We start from the raw sequence: 23,487 nt of genomic DNA, 5'->3' as shown, positions 1-23,487 counted from the left end.
AGTCCTGATTGGGGGCGGGCGGTGGTTTGTAGCATTTGCAGATTTCTGTAGTGTGAACACTTGCACCATCGCTGATTCCATGCTACCAGCAAGCATTACTGCCAGCAGAGTTGAGAGGTGATTGCAGAGCACACCGTTATATGACTTCCTACCAACCAGGTACAATAGTTGCAAAGAACATCAAAGATCATTGATCATAGTAAAACAGGAAATGATGTGTTTTTGTTTCTAGTATAGTTTAATTGTTTTGGAGAAGGCAATGGCAACCCACTCCAGTACTCTTGCCTGGAAAATCCCATGCACAGAGGAGCCTGGTAGGCTGCAGTCCATGGGGTCGCTAAGAGTTGGACACGACTGAGTGACTTCACTTTCACTTTTCACTTGCATGCATTGGAGAAGGAAATGGCAACCCACTCCAGTGTTCTTGCCTGGAGAATCCCAGGGACGGGAGAGCCTGGTGGGCTGCCGTCTATGGGGTCGCACAGAGTCGGACACGACTGAAGCGACTTAGCAGCAGCATTTTAATTGTATGTTTATATAATTTAGCATTTATTGATGGTGTGTTTAACAATCACCTTGCCCCAAGTCCTGAGAATATGCAAGGTTTTAAGGGACTGATACATGAGCTGGCCTCAGCACACCAATGGTGGTAAGTTTCCTATTGTGAAGACATTTCCAAGCCAGAAATCTTCAATTATCTTTCTCAGCCCTGGTGGTAAGAGTTTGGTTTGGTTGATAAAAGCAAGATCTGCTTTTGAATCCATGCTAGGTAACCCAAGTTGTCATGCCCCCCACAGCTTCTGGCATGAAGATAGGTGCCAAGATCAATCCAGAATTTAGATCTATTTTCTTAAGTGTGTGACTAGAATGCTCATGTATTAACTCAGCTTTGTAACCGGCCCTTGGCACCCCTAACTTCTTCTGGCTTTTGAGTGATAGTGTGTGGAGATGAGTCAGACTGTGTACTCTCTTTTGAACGTTTTTCTTTTCCTTCTCTGTACTCCGGCGAGTCTGATTTCCTCAGGTAGTGACACTTTGGGGACAAGCAGCCAAGGTGTCTCTTGACTAATGATGGCACGTAGCTTTGCTTTTGATTCAGAAATTAAGAAAAAGGAATTGTCTCCAGAGAGAACAAACCAAAACCAAAAACCTGAGCAGTTTAAAGTTCATACCGGCTGGATTAAGATCTTAGGGAGTAAAATGGAAAGAAGAAAGGAAACTGGATCAGATATCTCAGTGTTTCTTCTGGAAGCTATTTATTTAGTCTTGTCACTTGCCCTTTAGAAGGGAACAATTGAAGCCTGAAATTGCTAAGTAACAGCTAAGATCGTGGTGCTTGTATTTATTTTAAATCTCACCCACCTAGTTCTCAAAACACATTTTTTATTGAACCTTCAAAAAAAAAAAATGCCTTGGCTATTTCAAAACCTTCATTTATATCAATTCCCTGAATCAGACTTACATAATCTTAAAACATTTATTTCCCTTATTTCTTCCTAAAACAATAGGTATTTATATTTCCTACCGAGTCAGGATTGGACTTGGATTATTATAAAAGTAATTCTTGTCCTTTTGAAGAGGAAGCTCATGGGTAAACATCTGAGAGGCTAATTTCTGGACTAAGAAATATCTTAGTCAAGTTGAATCAGGGTGTCTTTGGTAACTCTGAAAGCAAACATGGGAGTAATCATTAATAGAGAAGTGTTCCCACAGATAAAATATCCTGACTGATAATTTCTCTCTCCAAAATGGACCCTATGCATCTTCCAAACATCCCCACAGTAGATTAATTTTTGATTAGAGCACTAGGTGTACAAATGTCAAATGTGCGGATTTTAGAGCCTTGCTTTATGCTCAAATCAACATACTCAGTGGTGTCTGGAGACTTGAGAGTCTTGGGTCATTAGGGTAGATTCCCTGGTGACACAGATGGTTAAGAATCTGCTTTCAACGCAGGTGACTTGGGTTCCATCCCTGAATTGGGAAGACACCCTAGAGAAGGGAATGGCTACCTACTCCAGTTTTCTTACCTGGAAAATCCCAGGGACAGAGGAGCCTGGAGGGCTACAGTCCATGGGGTCACAAACAGTCGGACAGGACTGAATGACTAAGCAGCAGTAAAAATAAAACAGGCTTATTCCACTTATTCAAGAGTTGATAATCAAGTCTGAACCGAGAAAATTGTCATTTCAAAACAAGTGTGGTAAATATTATGATATATTAAATACTCAGGAAACAGACAAGAGAGAGGAATTACCTGTGTGATAAGAGTGGGCTGGGGTGGGGTGTTCAGGAGCAGATGACATTTGAATTGGGTATTTAATGATTAATGTCTTTTAATTAAAATGCCTTTTTTTTAGGTTATAAAATTAACAATGCTAATTGGAAAGAATATTAAAATGTGAAAATTATTAAGATTAGAAAACTCATTATCACTACCCAGAGATACGATTATTAGGTTTTTTTTTTTTTGTATTTTGCATACTGTTCCTGTGCCCAAATTAGATATTTTTTCTCCCTAAAATGGATCATTATCAATATTACTTTGAAACCTGATTAGACTAATAATAAACTGAGACCATGCCAAATCAATAGATATAATCTACATCATTTTTGTTACTGTTCTATAGCATCCCATGTATATGTGATCTGTAATGTATTTAGCCATTTCCTTACTAGTGAGCATTTAGTTTGTTTTCAACTTTTCATTCTTTTAAAGCCCACTGTGATGAACATCTTTGGGTATGCACTGTGGTACACTTAGCCAATTATTTGGACAGGATCTTTGAACAGAGTGTGTAGGTAGAACAGTTTTTGAGCCAAGAGGGAGAGGTGGGAAAGGAATATTCCATTCTCGGGAAAGGCCAGAATTGTAGTTTGGTTGAATGCAAAGAGAGAAGGCAGGTCCTGCTAATTAGGACTAGAGGTAGAAGACAGAGGTAGGAGCATCTTTGATGTTAAGTCCTGTATTCACTATCAGTTGGGAGCCACGTATGGAATCTCTATCATACTTGAAATGAAGACTGTCTTTAATTGCCCTCCATTTCTCTTGTTTGGGAAAAAATAAAAAATTAATAGTGCTGCCTTCTGAAACTTCTTGAGAGTCTTAAGAAACTGACTAGTCAGGAAGTAAACAAGTAAGAGAAGTCATGGGGAAAGTACGTGTGTGTGCATAGAAAAAACTCACCTAGGGGAGCTTATGGTTTTGACAGGGGAAGAAAATATCATTAATAAATGTATTTTCCACTTAAGAAATTTAAACAAACTATTTATTATTAAATTTAAAGATAATTTGGGAAAGATATGGGATAAGGGATAAATATCATAATTTAATAGTAATACCACTTTATATTTAGCGTACTTTTATGTGCTTATGTGTTTTAAATACATTGTTTTACTTAATCTCTCAACAACTGTCTTAGAAAGTGTCTACGATTGTCTCCAGTTTGTGGGTGAAACCACGTCTCCAAGGCTGCTTTGGTGAGCGACCACCAGAGCTGGGTCCCAGTGCAGGTGCCACTGGGGCCTGGGGCAGGTCCTGGCATTGCTCTAGGATGGCTGTCAGAATACAGTGAGACAATACCTGCAAGCCTATGAGAACAGCATAAAGCACCATGGAAATGAAGACTGCTTCTTATAATAGGACGCCTTCTTCTCTCATTACTGAAGGGAAGAAAGCACTTCTCTAGCCATTTTCCATTCCCTTTACCATAGGTTACATTACCATCTTCTGCTTCTGTTAGGTCCATACCATTTCTGTCCTTTATCGAGCCCATCTTTGCATGAAATGTTCCCTTGGTATCTCTCGTTTTCTTGAAGAGATCTCTAGTCTTTCCCATTCTGTTGTTTTCCTCTATTTCTTTGCATTGATCACTGAGGAAGGCTTTCTTATCTCTTCTTGCTATTCTTTGGAACTCTGCATTCAGATGCTTATATCTTTCCTTTTCTCCTTTGCTTTTTGCTTCTCTTCTTTTCACAGCTATTTGTAAGGCCTCCTCAGACAGCCATTTTGCTTTTTTGCATTTCTTTCCCATGGGGATGGTCTTGATCCCTGTCTCCTGTACAATGTCATGAACCTCCGTCCATAGTTCATCAGGCACTCTATCTATCAGATCTAGGCCCTTAAATCTATTTCTCACTTCCACTGTACAATCATAAGGGATTTGATTTAGGTCATACCTGAATGGTCTAGTGGTTTTCCCTACTTTCTTCAATTTAAGTCTGAATTTGGCAATAAGGAACTCATGATCTGAGCCACAGTCAGCTCCCAGTCTTGTTTTTGCTGACTGTGGAAAATTCTGAAAGAGATGGGAATACCAGACCACCTGACCTGCCTCTTGAGAAACCTATATGCAGGTCAGGAAGCAACAGTTAGAACTGGACATGGAACAACAGACTGGTTCCAAATAGGAAAAGGAGTACATCAAGGCTGTATACTGTCACCCTGCTTATTTAACTTATACGCAGAGTACATTAAGAGAAACGCTGGGCTGGAAGAAGCACAAGCTGGAATCAAGATCGCTGGGAGAAATATCAATAACCTTAGATATGCAGATGACACCACCCTTATGGCAGAAAGTGAAGAGGAACTCAAAAGCCTCTTGATGAAAGTGAAAGAGGAGAGTTGACTTAAAGCTCAAAATTCAGAAAACGAAGATCATGGCATCTGGTCCCATCACTTCATGGCAGATAGATGGGGAAACAGTGTCAGACTTTATTTTTGGGGGCTCCAAAATCACTACAGATGGTGATTGCAGCCATGAAATTAAAAGACGCTTACTCCTTGGAAGGAAAATTATGACCAACCTAGATAGCATATTGAAAAGCAGAGACATTACTTTGCCAACAAAGGTTCGTCTAGTCAAGGCTATGGTTTTTCCAGTAGTCATGTATGGATGTGAAAGTTGAACTGTGAAGAAAGCCGAGCGCCGAAGAATTGACACTTGTGAACTGTGGTGTTGGAGAAGACTCTTGAGAGTCCCTTGGACTGCAAGGAGATCCAACCAGTCCATTCTAAAGGAGATCAGTCCTGGGTGTTCTTTGGAAGGAATGATGCTAAAGCTGAAACTCCAGTACTTTGGCCACCTGATGCGAAGAGTTGACTCATTGGAAAAGACCCTGATGCTGGGAGGGATTGGGGGCAGGAGGAAAAGGGGACAACAGAGGATGAGATGGCTGGATGGCATCACCAACTTGATGGATGTGAGTTTGAGTGAACTCGGGAGTTGGTGGACAGTGAGGCCTGGTGTACTGCGATTCATGGGGTCACAAAGAGTCGGACACGACTGAGCGACTGAACTGAATTGAACTGAACTGAACATTACCATCAACTGCTGCTTCTGCTGCTAAGTTGCTTCAGTCGTGTCCGACTCTGTGCGACCCCATAGACGGCAGCCCACCAGGCTCCCCTGTCCCTGGGATTCTCCAGGCAAGAATACTGGAGTGGGTTGCCATTTCCTTCTCCAAAGCATGAAGGTGAAAAGTGAAAGTGAAGTAGCTCAGTCCTGTCCAACTCTGAGTGACCCCATGGACTGCAGCCTACCGGGCTCCTCTGTCCATGGGATTTTCCAGGCAAGAGTACTGGAGTGGGGTGCCATCGCCTTTTCCGATTACCATCAAAACATTTGCTATTCCTTCCTACCCATGCTCCATCCTGAGTGAGAATTATGCTGTCACACCCACTGAGGGTTGAGCCCCATGGCTGTCTTGGCCCTTGGACTTGTAAATAACAATGACATGTGCCATTTCCAGGCAGAAATGGAATCCAAATTGCCTGCTTCTACCATCTCTCTTTTCTTTTTGCATGAGATCAACCTGTCCCAGTTAGGGCTGCCACTTCTGCCTTGGTCCCAGAGGGAAAAGGACATGGAGCCAATCTCAGCTCACCTGCAGAGAACCAAACAGGAGTCAGAAATAAACCTTCCTCTGTTGTTGGCTTCTAAAATGTTGGTTTTACTTGTTACTGCAGCATAATTTAGCCTGAACTGATACACCCCCTTTTCACCCCTTAAGTACCAGCCTCTCTCACCCTTTTAGGACACACACAGATACTTTGTACAGAGAGCACCTTTGTAAAGTTGACAAACAGTGCTCCCCATCATCAGTTATATTATACTCCCTCTCCTGCATTGAAGAGGCCAACCTTCATCAGAGGTTAGTACTTTAAATAAGGTATTTAAATAAGGTACTTAGGGTTGACCAACTTGACCCTTATTTTTTTTTCCTTCAAACATTTGTAGAACGTGTCCCATGTCAAAGTCTGGACATCTAGAGGTTTAAAAAATCCAAGCCTTGGTCCTGGTCTTTAGAAATCTTAAAGAGTCTGATGCAATCGGATGCTGTGTATCTAATGCAGGAGACACAAGTTTGATCCCTGGGTCAGGAAGATCCTCTGGGGAAGGAAATGGCAACCCACTCAAGTATTCTTGGCTGGTAACCGCCATGGACAGAAGAGCCTGGCAAGCTATAGTCCATGCAAAGAGTCGGACACGACTGAGCAACTGAACAACAGCAAATCCTAACAGCTATAAAAGAAGGCAGTGTTGGGTGGTGAAGGAGAGTGCCCCTTTGATGAAGGTGTCTGTAGGTGTTCAAATGGGTGTCGCTGTTTTGTTGTATACCATCCTTAAGATGTTCTTTAAGTATTGTTGCTTTCTTAGTTAAGCTTATATTCCTTTCTCCATCTCTTAGTGTGCATTTATTGTGCCACTTAATTGTACTATGTGCTAGGCTTCCTTATTCTCAGTATGTAGTTTTTAGTCAAACAGTGTATACTGACTCACGCACTGAGTGTATGCCCTTTCTTTCTGACATATGGTGTAAACTCTTTGGGCTTCCCTGGTGGCTCAGCTGGTAAAGAATCCGCCTGCAATGCGGGAGACCTGGGTTCCATCCCTGGGTTGGGAAGATCCCCTGGAGGAAGAAATGGCCACCCACTCAATTATTCTTGCCTGGAGAATTCCACGGACAGAGGAGCCTGACAGGCCCCAGTCCATGGGATTGCAAACTCTTTAACTTCTTCACCTCAATTTTTCCCCATAACTTAAGTTGCTTGCTGCTGCTAAGTCGCTTCAGTCGTGTCTGACTCTGTGCATCCCCACAGATGGCAGCCCACCAGGCTCCCCCATCCCTGGGATTCTCCAGGCAAGAACACTGGAGTGGGTTGCTTAACACACTATTAAAACAAAATTATATTCTTAATAAATGATTGACTCTTTTCTTTGGTTTTTCCCACTCTCAAGTTTTTAGTTCTTCTTACCATGATATATGAAGTGAAGTTCATGGTTGTTAATCCATGTGCTCCTTTTTTTTTCCTTCTTCTTCTTCTTATGGTATCTGATGTGCTTAAGGCTCTGCATGGGAGAACCAGTTTGTCTTGGCTTAGTAACACCTTACCTCAATTTGGAATAATTTCCAGATGACTTGTCATATTTCAGATCACATGCCTAATAGTGTGACTAATGACTAGTCCTGGGTTTGGATGATGGAGTAAATCCAGAAGCTTTCACAAGTCTGTCTGGCCAGCGGTTCCTAGGTTAGATAGTGTACAATCTAGCCATCCTTTTGCTTTATGACTGAATTCAACTGTTTTCTATCATATTACTTCTGGCCGTCTCTCAAGTTTGATTTCAAAAGGCATAACAAGGTTAATTTATTATTAAAGTCCCCTCTTAGATCAAGGGCTTTTAAACTTTTTGTCCAAGATGCACATAAGGAAGGGATTGTCCACCTCCATTAGATGGGAAGGAAGACTCAGGGACCTGCCATAATTTATCACTAATGGTCTGCTTTTAGGTTGGGTGATGGATTTATGATTGTCGATTTTATTATTATTTTTCCTGACCAATATGTTAAATATATTCTCTTATATGTGATAAATACTCCTTAACCAAACACATTTTTAAAAATGTGATATACAGCTAAAGTTGTAAAGTGCATCCATCACATTTATTTTGGCAGAACTGAGTCACCTCAGTTATTTTTGCAATCTTAATCTTTTTTATAACACCTGTCTAAGTGCCCTCTTATAGTACCATCTTTTTTCAACAGGGCAAAACGAATTTTCTATGAAGATACTATCTATAGACACTTAATTTTCAGACGATCTTCATGTCAATACCAGCATTTGTATAACTTAAGGTTTCCTCAGAGAAATATTTTCTTTTGTTTTGCCACAGAGAAATACCTTTTCTTGGGAAGATATAGAAAGTTGATGTCTGGCTATTGACTATGACTGCCCACCAGTTCCTTCTCTTCTCTGCAGGGAAATTTAGATATTTACAGAGTTGGCAATGTTAGCTCAGCTCTCAGTCACCTGAACTAAAAGCCCACTCTTGTCTGGCTGCTATGGATATCGGACAGAATACTGCCAGCTCTGGGGTCGGACATTCATAGCTTTGAAGCAAGCTGTGACACGTCTTCGTGATTGACCTTAGGCTTCAAAACCTTCTCGAACGCTCAGTTTCCTCATGTGTTCAGTACAGTTGTTAATACCTGCCTTGCTGTACTGTGTACAGATTAAATGTCAAGTGATACGCGCACGATGGAAGCCACCATCATCTCTAGATCCTCAGTAAATGAATTCAATTGCGCATGTTTTCCTTGCTGTAGGTGGAATTTCAAGTACATTTTCCTACAGGAACAATGTTATGAATGGGGTTTGAGTATTGTATTAGAACTATTAACATTATACCTCAGATAAATCATGAGTTAAATAGGCCTTTAAAGACTGGCCAGAGAATCTAGTCTTCTCTACATCTGGTCTCTAGTGAAATGCATTTCAAGTGCCACAGAAGAGTTCATTAACTTTAGAGTTCATTAAACAACTTTCAGAATGTAATTTATTGCCAGATTGAAGACTTTTTAGATAAGCTTTTGTGTTAGACTTGAAATGGAATTTCTTGATAGGTGCTGATGTTTGGGGGACAGACAAAGGAGCCCTGCTTTCTACTTCTGGGAAGTAAACACCTTCTGGAGAACTTAGTTGCTCTAGGTAGTTCTAGTATAAACTAGTCAGTCATGGGACCTTGGCCCGTGGGGTGGCTACATGGCCCACGCTGACCAGCGTGAGTTTTTCTTCAGAAATTTTAAGATTATAACTGGAATAGTCCCACTTAGTGCCAGAGCTGGGAGTTAAGTGGAAGAAGGCAGATTTTAGGAAGGGAGAACAAAGCCAACATGTAGAAGCAAAGATGTCCTCTTGTCCTGGTGGAGTCCACAGTGAAATGGCCCTAAAGCCCAGCCACCACTGTGGCTTTCATGTTGCTAGCCCTGATGGCTCAGCAGGTAAAGAATCTACCTGCAATGCAGGAGACACAGGAGATGCGGGTTCGATCCCTGTATTGGGGAGATCCACTGGAGGAGGAAATGGGCAACCTGCTCCAGTATTCTTGCCTGAAAAATTCCATGGACAGAGGAGCCTGGTGGGCTACAGTCCATGGGGTTGCAAAGAGTTGGACATGACTGAGCGACTAAGAACAGTCAGTCGATCTATCTTACTTTTGCCTCTGCTGCTTCAAGTGCCATGTTACCTGCAAGTTAAAGAATACTAATTAATTTGGTTGTTTATATTTGGAATATTTAAGAAGTGTGTCTTTGTCATGAGCACTTATAATAAATGTAATTGCATAGTAGGGCAGCTGATTTATCACAGCTGTTTTAAAACAACGGTAGTGTTTATTCCCATTTATAAAAGTAGAACTGTATTAGCACTAATCAAAAGATATGAGTGACTCCGTATGGATGAGAATGACTCTTGAATAGAGGCTTGCTCTAATGCAAATATCATATAATTTTTTATTTTAAACCATATAAGCAAATGGAAACTTATGATGGTTCTAACAGTTATATGTTGCCTCGGACAACTGCCATGTGCTAACTTTTATGCTTAGGAGCACTTTAAGGTAAACAGGTAAGATATTTCTATTTAAGGAGGAATTGGTCTTTGATAAGATTGTCAAATATGTATGTATGTGTTCCTTATTTGAAAGGGAAGATAGAATGACTTAGTCCCTCTGTTCTTGTGAGTGGGTTAGTATTTGGGGAACTGAGATGGTATGTGCTGACACTCTTTTGTAAACTGTACTTCCTTTTAGGAAGTATCAGATTTGCTTTCTCAGTAGTGGCATTCTTTATTGTTGGAACATGTCGTAAAGAGCAAAGACTCACATCTGTCGCTTGGGTTCTGATTGCCAACTGGGTTGAACAGCTATAATATTTGTGTATTCTTGATGTATCAGCAGTTAAAAGGAAAGTTTTCCTTTCTCCTTTGTGGCTGTTATATAACTTAAACACCATTATATCAACAATGGCTATTTATTCAGAATCTGCTGGGTCCTGGGGAGACAAGGCCTCTGAAACACTGTCTCTGTCTCCAATGGACTTTTGTCATCTGAGAGAGAAAAGCCAGAGATTTCAAACAGAAGGAAGACACTTAGGCTCTCTGTTAGTTTTGAGATGGAGGTATTAAAGAATAAATCTGTAGGCATTTGGAAGAGAGGAGAGTTCCCTGGGATTTGAACTAGTCAATAGGGTTCTAGAAGAGGAAGGGGTTTGAGAGGTTCTGAAAGGTGGTAACTTGTAAGGAGAGTGGGAGAGACAGAGGCCATGGCGTGGGCCCAGGTGTGGAAGTGGTAATGTGCCCGTTGCTTTAGGGGAACAAGAAGTAGGCTGGTGGGATTATTTGGCCAAAGGTTTTTTAAGTGGAAGATGGGGGCTGAAGAGGTGAAAGCCAGCTTTTGAATGACTGAACATCATGGCCCCCAATGCTGGGAAGGATTGAGGGTAGGAGGAGAAGAGGGAGGCAGAGGATGAGATGGTTAGATGGCATCACCGACTCAATGGACATGAGTTTGAGCAAACTCTGGGAGATAGTGAAGGACAGGGAAGCCTGGTGTGCTGCAGTCCATGGGGGTCGCAGAGTCGGACACAACTTAGCAACTAAACAGCAGCAGCAGCATGGTGTTGGGATTGGAGCTAATTATTTCTTTTTTTAAACCATAGATTGCAAAGTACAAAGATTGTCATTTTAACTTTGGACAACAAAGATATCCTAGAAATAGTGACCCTTTTTCTATTGTGAGAACATTCTGATAACGTTGGTAATTGTGTCCTTATTTCCAAAGCATAAGGATCATTGTAAACATCTTTCAGGTGCTTTGAACTATGATCACAGGTGCACTTATTTATGAACCTTCCTTCTTCTTGAATGGAGCACCCACTCTATACATTTTCAGCTTGACTGGATCCCAGATAATAGAAACAACCTAGAGTATCTCTCTCTTTTCCTGTGTGGGTTACCTTTCCCGTCCTCTTTCATCTATGTATGGCTGCACGCATGCATACAGTCGCATATTTTATTCTATTTTTTATTTTATTTTTTGGCCATGCTTCACGGCATTTGGGATCTTAATTCCCCCAAAAGGGACTGAACCCACGCTGTGCACTGGAAGTATGAAGTCTTAACCACTGGGCCACCAAGCAAGTCCCCAACTGCACATTTTAAACTGCAAGGTCATGAAGCTTATTGAGTTGCTCATATTCACATAGGTTTTATATATATGTATATACACACACATATATATAGTCTTTTCATATAATATAAAAGAGTTATAGTTCTTGATGTAACAGCCAACATATTATCAGCTTGGCCAGTATAATTGACAATAATGGTTTCATAAGCAGAAAATCAATGTGCCTAAAAATCAGTATTAATTTCAATGACTGTTTGAAGAAAGTTGCCTGCAATGCACATGTTTTCCTTCTGATTTCTACGACAAAACTCTACTTGTTTAACTGATAAGAGAGAGGAAGCGTTTATGATATGATGGCATGCTGGACTCTGACAGTTATCACGTGACAGTGATGTCCTGGAAGCAGAGAGGATTGGACATGGCAGCAGGAGCAGCAGTTAGGAGACTGAACTTTAGTGACCCTGGCATGAGGGTCGCGTGAACCAGAATGGAAAAACCAGTACAAATATGAAAGACATTAAGAAGCTGTCATCATGCCGGGTGATAGTGAATTGTCAATAGGGAGGGAGCACAGATGATTCTAGAATTTAATTTACAATGTCTAAGACCATAAAATTAGCATTATAAGGAATATGAGAGTCAAGAGAGATTTATCAGTTTCATCATCTAGGATACAGGCCCAGTTTATGTGAATCCCTTGGACTGCAAGGAGATCAAACTAGGCAATCCTAAAGGAAATCAGTCCTGAATATTCACTGGAAGGACTGATGCTGAAGCTGAAGCTCCAATACTTTGGCCTCCTGATGTGAAGAACTGACTCCTTAGAAAAGACCCTGATGTTGGGGAAGATTCAAGGCAGGAGAGTGGGACGACAGAGGATGAGATGGTTGGATGGCATCACTGACTGGATGGACATGATTTTGAGTAAGCTCCAGGAGTTGGTGATGGACAGGGAAGCCTGACTGCACATGGCTCGCAAAGAGTCGGACATGACCGAGCAACTGAACTGAACTGAACTGACTGACTGACTATGCCTGTTGCCAGGGTTAAATTTTAGGTCATAGGCTTATCTTGTGCCTGCCTTGTTTGGGGTCGTAACTTACTCTTAAAAATGAAAGAATGCTTAGGAATCTGCAGAGAGAGATGAAGCAGTTTACGCAGGGCCACGTACCTGATCACTTACTGGCAGAGCTGGGATGAGGAGGACAGGACCTTTGGACAATCCTGGTGAAGCGTTCTTTCTATTCTTCCATGATGGTTCACAGAAAAGAGTAGCATTTTATAAAAAGCCCTGGATCTCCCTTGAGATTTTATCTTTGCCTGTTTTAAAGAAATTCTGGCCTATGGAATGATCGATCGGTTTTAAACAAATACAAGGAAGTTAAATTTAGGAGATCTTCTCCAAAGCCAAGGTGGTTTAATTGGTAACTTAAAAAATAAAAAAAATTATTCCTCTGAAAAACTCTGTCCCCACTAGTAATCAACTGGTGCTCAGGACCTAGCAGTTCTGTGGGCTCCTGATTTGCCAATTCCAAACTACTTAAAGTTTCTCTTTTCAATCTTTCTATTCCAAAGTGGTGTTTAGGGTACAGTGACCCAGATAGAATGAATATTTCTAAAATCACGCTTACTTTTTAAAAATTGGTTTAACTGTGGCATAAGTGGAATCATTCCAATTCTAAGCTTTTTTTTTTTCCTTTCTTGCTACTAATTAAATTTCTCTGGTAAAACAAGAACACCAAATTCAAGAATTCTAAACCAAAAGCTCCTTGAGTTTTTTTTAACTGCTTAAATAAGGAACACTCACACCATGCAAATACCAAAGAACTATTTGAGTTAGAAAATTTTTTGGATATTTTAACTTAACCAGAATTTAAACAGAAAAATTACGGGCCAGTTTGTCCACAAGTTTGGAGATTTTGAGTCCCAACTCAGAGGGACAGACAACATTGTCTGACTGCCTAGTCTACATGCCATTGTGTCAAATACTCTGCCTGTATTATTATATATAATCTGTCCAGCAAAGTGCTGGATTTTATCTCCCTCATTGCAGATAATTAACCCCACAAGACCAAACCGTGTCAGAGGTTAGATCTCGATCTTGGAGGTTAGATCCCAATCTGCTCTGACGCCAGATTCCAAGCTCATTACATCCAGGATCGCTGCCTAACTCAATTAACTTTTACTAAGTAACAGAAATTAACATATGTCCACTGATCAAGTTAGTTATCATAACAGAATTTATCCTTGTTTTTCGTGACGTTGTGAAAGGCTTAAGTTTTCCAAAAAAAAAAAAAAAAGGTCTGTAAAAGGCTCCTAAACCTGACATAAATCAAGAAAGGCAAGTTCCGCCTTAACGGACTGTGAACACGCTTATTGGTTAGGATCGCACGGGCTGACTCATTTCTTTTTTGCTGTGTTAGAGGGCCACACCCTGAATTCCAAAAAAAAAAAAAAACCTCTGCCGCCCGGCCACACCCGCGGGTTCCCTGCCGGAGCCTCTGGGGTTAGACCCGGCGTGTCTGCTCACAGCTGCCCCCCAGAGAGGATCCTCCCGCCGCACGTCTGTCCGCCCGCCCGCCAGGGCGCCGGCTGCGAAGCGCCGCGGTCCTCGCACGCCCGCCCCGCAGGCCGCGGGAGAAGGCGGCCCGGGCCGGCGGAGGCGCGGGGGCGCCCGGGAGCCGGGGTCGGGGGTCGGCGCGCCGCCGGCCGCCTTCGCCTCTCCACCGGAGTCCGGGCGGGCAGCGCGCACCCTGAGCGCGCCGTACCCGCGCGCAGACTTGGCGCCCCAGGAAGTTTCTGGAGACTTGGCCTCCAGGGAGGGAGACCGTAAGTACTGCTCATTCTGGGATGCTTGGCTTCATTAATAGGCTCTCTGGGGGTTGCGTGGTAACACTCTCAGACAGTGAGACCTGGTTAAAAGCTGGGAGAAACAGCCTTCCTTGCCTTGCAGAAAATACTTGGTATCGCAGGCTTTGCTATTCCCTCTCCTAAGGGACTCTTAGTTTTTACTGGATGCGCTTTGATGATCAAACAGGCAATTGCTATTGATAACTGAGAACTCTAACGTGGTAGTTGATTTTAGAAAGCGGGGTCCCAGTAGAGGTAGGTAGGCTGCCTCAACAGATGCTCTAAGTGTTGGGGTACGTTTGAGAGTCAAGGGGCCAGGGGGTGGTTTCAGTTTGGGGTTATCAGGCTTTCCTAATGGAGGGTTTTGAGGGAGTGGGGTTGTATTAACAGCTTGGTTGCTCCGTTTGGGGGAGGTACTCACTCTCTCAAACTCCAGTCCTGGTACAGAAAGGTCCTTCAGCCAACTCCTTTGCCTGATTGGGAGCAGCTGGTGAGTGAGCTCCGCGCGCAGTGCCAGAAGAAAGCACGTGCTCCGGGTATTTTGGAATGAGCGTGTTTACTCCACAGCCGTGCTTTCTGTTTATTGTGGTAACTACTCCTGTGCCATTTGGGGAAATAAAAACACTGAGAAGAAGGCATGGTGCTTGCTTCCCCCCACTGCCCCACCTGCTTGTGTGTATGCTGTGTGTAGATGTTACTTAAGTTATAACGGGAGCCAGAAGAGCTAAGGTCTGTTGACTCTGTTGAATTGATCACTTTTCAATTTATGTAGAGAGTGAGCCTCTTTGAAAAGTCTGCTTTTATTTAAAACTGCTTTTTATGTAAGAAGTTATCAGCACGTGCATAGCGATTTGTATGGTGCAGGCAAATATTTTCTTCTAAGAGGGGTGAGGCGGTAGAGGAGGGGCAGAGCACTTCTGTGATTAGTGCTGTTTTATTGAGGACACAGTGTGCCAGTTGTCACTACCAGAAACTACTGAAAAGTCAGGCTGAAGATACCACAAGAGCATAAAGGATGACAGGAAAATGTAAGTGAATATGAAATTGCACCTGCGAATTATAAAGGTATGAATAGTACCTTTACTCTTCATGTTTGAAGATACAAACTAACGCAACAGAGAGAATGAGTTAAGTGCTTAAGCAGCTGACTTTTTAAAACTCTATAAAGGAAATGCTTCTGGAAAGAAATCACTTCCAAGTGGAATAAAGTAGTTTGCTGGAATTTTTAATCAGTTGCACCTTGAATTCCAAGTTCCACTTCTTTTGTGCTTGTACGCTCATGGTTAAATTCAGTTGCTTCGAGTTTTAACTAATCAAAGGCTTCTGAGTGAAAAAACTAATCAAAGGCTTCTGAGTGAAAGGTGACATCTTGGGAGCCCATTTCTTTTGGAAAACAGACCGTGATGTTGACACGAATGACCTTAAGTCCACGGGGGTAGTTGGAAAAGCGCCCCTCCCCCCAGGTGGTGAGAATGGGAAAATATTTAATTAACTCTAAGATGTCTAAAATCTAAAGGGATGATTAAATCTAAATTTTGCTTCGAGTTTCACCTGGTAGCTATAACAGACCGGAACATTTAAGTGAGATGCTTCACACCTGCGGCCTCATTTTCATTTTTCCCAGTAATGCTGAGAGGTAGAGGTATTATCAGCTCTGCTTTCTAGATGAAGAAGGTTACCTCATCTCCAAATTTTGCAGCTGGCTAATTTAGTTCACAAAGTAACATTTAGAGTTTGTCATTTTTCCCCGTGTGGCCCCAATTGCTCCTAATATAGTGTTGATTTTTCTGTGTGAAGTAATCCAGAGGAGGTTCTGGGTTCAAAGCAGATTTTCGAAGGGGTTTTAAACTCCTCATTGCCCCAGTGCTAGAATATCAAGGTTCAGGGAATAATGCATTTACTTTGGAAGCTTGCCGTTTACAAGTATTTACTAAGCAAGCCCTCTTCTTCACAAGCCCTGCTGATACCCGTGGCAGCCTCTGGTTGCTGGTTCAGGGGAACTTTCTCCTACCTTTTTTCTTGAAGCCCTGCTAGGTGAATGTGTCTAGATTCTTCTGTTTCTCACCAAGTATGGCTCGGCCGTTCTCTGATTTTAATACCAAGCAACTGAGTGTATGGTCATCCAGTGGGTGAATGTCTAAGAGCACTCCTGCAGTATTTTATATGCTATGTGAAATGTTTTAAAATTTCTACTAGCATTTAGGTTAGTGCTGAACCTATTTGTGAGGAATGATAGGGTTGTGGAAAGCATGCTCTGTGAATGCTAAAGATTGTTGTTGTTGTTGTTGTTGTTGTTGAAGGTGGGGTAGGCCAGCTCGTCTCACCAGGGCTGGCCAGTTCTGAGAGTCCATCTGCTGGATCATCTGTTGGTGGTGGTTCAGTCGCTAAGTCGTGTCTGACTTTCAGCCTCATAGAGCCTCTCTGCCAGGCTCCTCTGTCCATAGGATTCCCCAGGCAAGCATCCTGGAGTGGGTTGCCATTTCCTTCTTCAAGTGATATTCCCAGCCCAGAGATTGAACCCATGTCTCCTGCATTTAAGACAGATTCTTTACTGATTGAGCCACCAGGGGATCATCTCTTGGGATGCCACATGATACAGAACAATGCCACTTTCTTAGAAGACAAAGAACTACATTGTCTGTTCCAGGATGGAATATGGCTCACATGCCACCTCATTGTTCTTGGCATCTATTTGACACTGAATACCCACCCACCTTCCCAGGCAAAACAAGGATGCCTTGGCTTCCTCCTTAAACCTCTCTGAACCCCCAGCTGGTCTAAGTGAATGGAATTCTTGAGGGTGTTGAAAGGACATGCCCATGTGCTGATAAAACCGTTTGGGGGTGATCTTGAGAAAATTGTGGAGAGGAGGCAGTATGCCAGTCCACTTTGATTTTCACCACTGGGGAGATGGTAAATTATGGAAACTTCAGCTGCAGAGTGTATGTTGCTGTTTAGCAGAAGAGTAAATCACATTTTTGAAAAGATGAATTGAGATCACTTTTTTAAAAAGTGGTGATCAGTATGTAGCATCACTCATCTCCAGCAGACCTCATTTCCTTTTCAATTTCTTGGATCTTGTGCGTGCCCTGCATTCAGTCGCATCCAGCTTTTTGTGACCCCATGGACTGTAGCCCACAAGGCTTCTCTGTCGATGGATTCTCCAGGCAAGAATACTGGAGTGGGTTGCCATTTCCTTCTCCAGGGGATCTTCTGACCTAGGGATGGAATCTGTATCTCTTGTGCTCCTTCATTGGCAGGCAGATTCTTCAGCACCTGTGCCACCTGTTACTTAAAAAGTACACAAGGACGTGGACATGCCACGCTATGGATGCAACATGTCTGCTCTGGCAAAACATTTAACAATGTGCTGTGTATTCTTTACTCAAGATGGACAAATACGGGGTGGACAGCAGTGTCAGTAAGTGGGCTTGTGTCTTGTCATACCCAAGGAGGGATTCTCAGTAGAGTCACCTCAGACTTGAATAAGGTGCCCACAGTATGCCTTGCTGAGGGCATTTGCTACAACTGGACAACAAAACTCACTAGTAGAGACAGAGAATTTAGAACCTAGGAGGTGATAACCCACAGTTCTTTGAAGTCCTGTAGATGCTGGTTCAGAACAGGGATTTTGGAGCCTGATCTTGGGCAAGTTATTTGAGTGCTCTTTGCCTCAGTCTCTTCATTCATAAAATGCAGGTGATACTTCTTCCTTTACACAGCTGTTGAAGAGGGTAAGGATCAAATCAGATTATTCAACCCAACTGCTTAAAAACAGAGCCTGACCAGAAATTGTGTGTGCTGTGTTTTAGTCTTCTTTGTTGCTACTGCTTTTTCTCCTATGGCAATGTTGTGCCGATTTCTGGGTTTATGTTTAAGTACGTGTCCAGAATGGAGTAATCAGGTTTTTGGAGAGGGTCTAGAAACTCTATGAAGAGTGGTTAAAGATGCTAAGGATGTGTACCATAGTGTAACAGCTTAGAGACAGTAATCATATACTGAGAGGTGATCACTTCTGAATTCTGAGATACTTCATCCAGTCTAAGTGTTTTCTCTTAAGGAGTTGTAGCTTGGTATAAAAGAGGTCTCCATTAAACTAGGATTTAGTAGGATTCTTTTCTGGTTATCAGTGCAATCTTTAACCAGGCCATTAACTTAACACAGTGGCTTTCCATGGTGTGTGAGTTACCCCTCAGGAGACATTTGGTCGTAGTTTTGATGGACACAGCTAGGGTGGGAAGAGTGCTGCTGGTATTTAGCAGGTAGAGACCAGGGATGCTGCTGACATCCTGCAACGCACAGGATGGTCCCAAACTGACAGTTATCTTTTTCAAATGTCGAAAGTGCCAACATTTGAGAGACCCTGGCTTACTTCTTCAATATATATGTTTTTCTTTGTGAAATCTGAATACTGATCTTGGCTTTAGCAACATCACAAAGTAGCTTGAAGAGTATATTTATGAAAGGGCCTTTGAGAGTTAACGTATTCTGAAACCTGCAGATGTGTACAGCGTATACGTTTTATCAGCAGTGACACAGTAAAGTATCACTTGCTCCATTCCAGGGAGAGAGAGATTATGGTGGTTTGAGAATCTGATAAGTCTGTGCTTGAGTCTCAGCCCTTCCAGTTTAAGTAGCTGTGTGATTTAGGGCAGGTTTCTTTAGCATATCCCTAAAATCAGTTGAAAGTTAATGTCTTTGACTTAGGAGTTCCACTGTGTGTGTGTGTGTGTGTGTGTGTGGGTGAGAGAGAGAGAGAGAGAGAGAGAGAGAAGGTTTGGATGGAAAGATCCCCAAGTGTATGGAACCCACCTGCTGTCTACCTTGTAAAAGCAGGATGCTTTGTAGCAATGTTCATCTTCCAAGGAGGTAGCAAAGAAAGGTTCCCTGAGTTAGAAAGGGGCTCTTACTCAGGTTGGAGAGTGGAAGTTAGTGATTTTTTTTTTTTAAAGAGAGGGTGCTTCCTAACTTTTTTCTCACAGTCCTCACTGCATTGGAACTGAATTGTTTAAAACTCACATAAACACATGAGCTGAGCCCTTAGATGGAGGAGGTGTTAGTCCCCCAACAGCTGGCCTCTCTGTGGGCATCAGGAAACGTTCCTCCTGGAGCGGTGAGGAGAACTCATGGCTGGCTTACACCACGAGAGCGATGGCAGCCCCGAGGTGAAGTGAGCAGCCACAGCCTCAGTGGCATGTGGAAGGGAATGACTTGAGGACCAGCTTACACTTAGGAGAAATTTATAACACAGACTAAGCCCTGTTAGTGCTCGGAGGCTTTCATTAAGCTAACCTTCAAGCTTGCTTAACTCTGCTGATGGCACAGAAATAGAAGGTGGTGTTCCAGACCCTCGTGGTCTCCAGCTGCCCTTGAGTTGCTTGGTAAGCAGTCTTGGTGAAAGCTCAGTGATTCTAATGGAGAATCTTTAACTGGTTACACAAAATTGCATACCTCTGTGGGGTCAGAAGGCAAGAGTTTGATATTCAAGCCAAATGGAAAGTCAGGTTAATAATAAACTAAATGAGGTTAACTGAGGCATCACAATTTTAGATAGTACCAGTGACCACAATTCTTGAGACAGCTTAGATGATTGCTCCACTTTGTAGGTACGTCTTTATATATATCATTTTGATTTCTCCTATGTGGGTGGGACCAGAAAATTCCATAAGCTGCTGAAAGTGTTGAAAGTGTTGGAAGGCTGATTATGGGTTTGCAAAGGCCCCTGGGCATCAGCTTAGTGAAACTGTGCAGTAGTGGGTACCAAAATCCAACTTTGAACCTTGTGCTGAGTCAACAGATCTAAAGATAGATTTCTTTGAGTCTTGAAACTAGAATCTCACCAAAAGACCCCAACAAATCTTAGACATAAAAGGAACAAAGAGATTTAAAATGTCAAAGTAGAGTGCAACAACATAGCTCACCCTCCACATCTAGGGCCTGTTAGTTTGTATTTTTGTCATTTAATGATTTTTAAAAAGTGTACGTCATACAATATAAGTTGTGAGTGGAGTTTTTTTTTTTTTTTTTTTAAAGCAGTCCATCGCCCTTCCCTGAACTTCCTAAAACCTTCATCTCCCTGTTGAATCATTGGCTTCTACCCTAAGTGTGGTGTGCATACCATACATGAGGGCCAGCAAGGAGATCGCTTCTGCTTTCTGACCTGAATTAAAAGATGAGACCCCAAAAGAAACTGTAAAATACATCTATAATGAATGGATCACAGAAAAGATAGGTGAAGTAAGTAAAGAGATTAAATGGCTTCTAGGGGAAAATTATAACTTAGTCAAAGGGACTGACATCTTAGTCTGAAAAAGGATCCCTTTGAAGGGGAGTTCAGTGGAGTGAAACTTGGAGAGGTCATGTTGGCCTTTCTATCATAGAAGGTCCCCTGCCCCTCATATAGCATCACTGGATCTGCCTATGGGTCTTACCCCAATGGTGGGGCCACCTGTGGGTTGACATCAATTGGTTAGGTTCCAAACCTGACCTAGACTGTAATCTTGCTGTCATCACTGAGCATCCCCGAGCCTGCCTGAACATGTGCAGTGTCAGGCCACACAGAAAGCCACAGAAGCCCTTCTGTGCCCACGGTGCATTCTTGTGATTATACTTTCGGTTCCTTGTGAATTATGCTTTTCGGGAGACATAGGATCAGCACGTATCAGCATCCAACATCTAGTCTACATGATGGTATTAAATTGACGTTTTTACTTGAATGTCACCCTGAGTGTGGTTAGGCTGAGCCATCTCCTGATCACCACATTTATGAATTGCAATGTTCAGGGGTCAGCCTTGAACTGTGGCAAGTCCACACCAAGATGATGGTACTCTGTGGAGACTAGCTGGCTTCTCCAGTGTTTGTCTTTGCCCTGAGTACCCTTTTCTGTATGACCAGCAACGTAAGAAGGTGATGCCCATCCTAGTGGTAGTATCTTTTTTGCTTTTTTGAAAATGGTGAGAAGAAATATGAGTGTAACAGTGCTTTATCATGCTGGAAATGCGGTGGTCTCTTGTTAGTAAGTCACATAAACATGAGTAAAGCTAACTAGAGTACATTGTTATCGTTACAACTACAGTGTGAACTAATTCCTGCTTTGCCAGTTAGCTTATCCTATAATTCTCATTTAGATGGCACAGATTACTAAACAGTTACAAAAGTCCCCAAAGAAGTTCATAGCCAGCATTTCACAGTAGCATTTTGCAGTGTGATTTAGTATGGCTAAGATTCTTGTAGATTTATAAAGCATACTTCTATTTGGTTCTCAGGATAACATGGCCAGTTCTTTGGGGGCATTTGGGTTCCAAAAGCTGTGGTGCTTGTAAAGTCTATTCACATAAAACTATCCTTTTAATATTATTATATTCCCACAGATATACTGAAGCAATTCCCTGAAGTTAAGTACTGTTGATAGGAAGTGATTGTGTGCTGTTGAGGCATGGTTGGATAATACCAGTCTACCAGCCTGGGAGTCACCTTCTTAAATCTTCAGCATTTACTTCCAGGAGCAGAATTCTCAGGAGAAGCAGGAGCCTGATGTCATTTGTGCTGATGATGTCCATGTAGAGGTCAGAGATGTGAAAGGGAATGTTTCTAACCCAGAAGTCAGTCATGGCTGGTCTGTATCAAAGGGAATGTCCTTCACAATTGCAGCAGCGCAGGAATAGATGAAGGTATGTCATGTGGAAACCACACAGTCCCAGGAAGACTCTAGAGGAATCCTCTTGGAAAGAGAGTAGGGATCAGGCTGGAACAGTAGGAAATTAGCATGGGGTGGAATAAGCATGGGGTAGTTCCCATTGGGTTGAAAAATAGAGAACAAGAAGATAGGAAAAGAGCAAGAATTCTGTGACAATTCCAGAGCTCCTTCTCTTACTGGAGTGAAGCCTATACTTCTCAACAACCCACATTTCCTCCAGACCTTCATTCTCAAGCTGTCATTGTGTTTAAAGGAGGTTTATTCTCTAAAAAATTTGTTCACCAAGGTCTCAGAGTAAATTGTCTGCTCCTGTGGTTGGGGATAAGGTAGGCCAGAGGTGGTTAGATTTTTACACTGTGAATAGAATGAACAAAAGGGCTGATAGTTCTACGTAGAGTTACAGTGCTTCTCTCTGTGCCACTTGTTCCCCACCAAAGTCCACAAAAGCACCCACAGCAGGAGTCCTTCCCCACCATAGAGATGACCCTATGCTAGACCTCTGCTGGCCAACACTGTAGCCCCTGGCCACTTGTGGATATTTACATACAGTTAAATGAAGCATTGTGTTCTTCGTCACGCTAACCACATCCAGGCGCTCAGGACCTCAAGTCTGGCGGGGCGGGGCAGGTACAGAACGTTTTCATCAGTTCGCCCCAGGAAGATGATTCAGCCATAAGAAAGGATTGGGTCCATTTTCTTACGTACTGGCTCCATCTCCAGGGAATTCCTATATAAACCAAAACATTTCTAGGATCTAGCAGTTGAGTCTTTTAGACCAAATGAAGATATATTATCAAAAATCATAGTTTTCCTCCAGTTTCAATTTTGAATTCCAGCAGAGAGTCAAGGTGAATTATCAGCACATTATAATGTAACTGGTTCACTGGGGACTAAGTAGGAAAACAGAAGCCATTTTGTTTACAGTTGAGGGTATTTAGTGAAGTTCCTCCATAGGTAATGGTACAGCAGAAGCCCAAGGAAGAAACCTAGAGATTAGCCCCAGCCAGAAGTCACTACTGTCCTCAGGCTGGAGGGACTAGTGGTGGAGGCTGTTACTGAAGCTCAGGGGCAGATAAGAGCCAAAGGCCCAGAGGAGAACCAAAGATATCAGCAGATATTAGCAGGTAGAAAGGTGAGAAGTTTTCCACTTTGCTGTCCGCCCCGCTCTCCCGTCTTCTGCCACTGCCTCCTGTTGGTTGAATCCAGCAGGCTGATTCCCTGTGACTCTGCAGAGCAGAGTTGGGGACCAGAGGGATTGATCTGTTAGCCCAGGAGCAACACAACTGGTATCTGTTGATAGAGACAGCTGTTATATATAAGGTGGCCTCTAAGGTGGCCCCCGGCAGGCATGCACAATCGTGCGGTTTTGTGTACTGCACTTACCAGATTGCTTTCTGTGTTTCTGTCTTGAGAGGAACCGGAAGTCCTTGGCAGCAGGGACTGTGTTACAAGCATCTAGGTATTTCGGG

General features: G+C 42.6%; 1 protein-coding gene and 1 long non-coding RNA gene across 20 annotated transcripts in view; one reads left to right on the top strand and one right to left on the bottom strand.

Moving 5' to 3' along the window:
* SGMS1 (sphingomyelin synthase 1) overlaps positions 1-23,487 on the top strand; it is a 327,516-nt gene that overhangs the window by 203,986 nt on the left and 100,043 nt on the right. Inside the window, exon 1 of one of the 19 annotated variants that reach the window (XM_006072992.4) lies at positions 12,486-14,300. The exons of 16 other annotated variants lie outside the window; for them this stretch is intronic. The gene's annotated coding sequence lies outside the window, so the exon portion shown is untranslated. Of the gene's footprint in view, positions 1-12,485; positions 14,301-14,863; positions 15,051-15,072; positions 15,350-23,487 lie in introns of those variants that run through there. 2 more of the 19 variants (XM_044935030.2, XM_044935029.2) reach the window with 2 other exon arrangements.
* LOC123331339 lies at positions 5,750-14,881 on the bottom strand. The gene is made up of 3 exons (XR_006547909.1): positions 14,743-14,881; positions 7,259-7,352; positions 5,750-5,886 (listed from the first exon to the last, which is right to left on the bottom strand). It is a non-coding gene; the product is annotated as an uncharacterized LOC123331339 (long non-coding RNA).

This window comes from Bubalus bubalis, chromosome 23 (assembly GCF_019923935.1).
Source record: "Bubalus bubalis isolate 160015118507 breed Murrah chromosome 23, NDDB_SH_1, whole genome shotgun sequence".
In the NCBI taxonomy this organism is placed as follows: Eukaryota; Metazoa; Chordata; class Mammalia; order Artiodactyla; family Bovidae; genus Bubalus; species Bubalus bubalis.
Note: the sequence above shows the minus strand (reverse complement) of the source record. Positions and strands in the feature narration are given on the sequence as shown.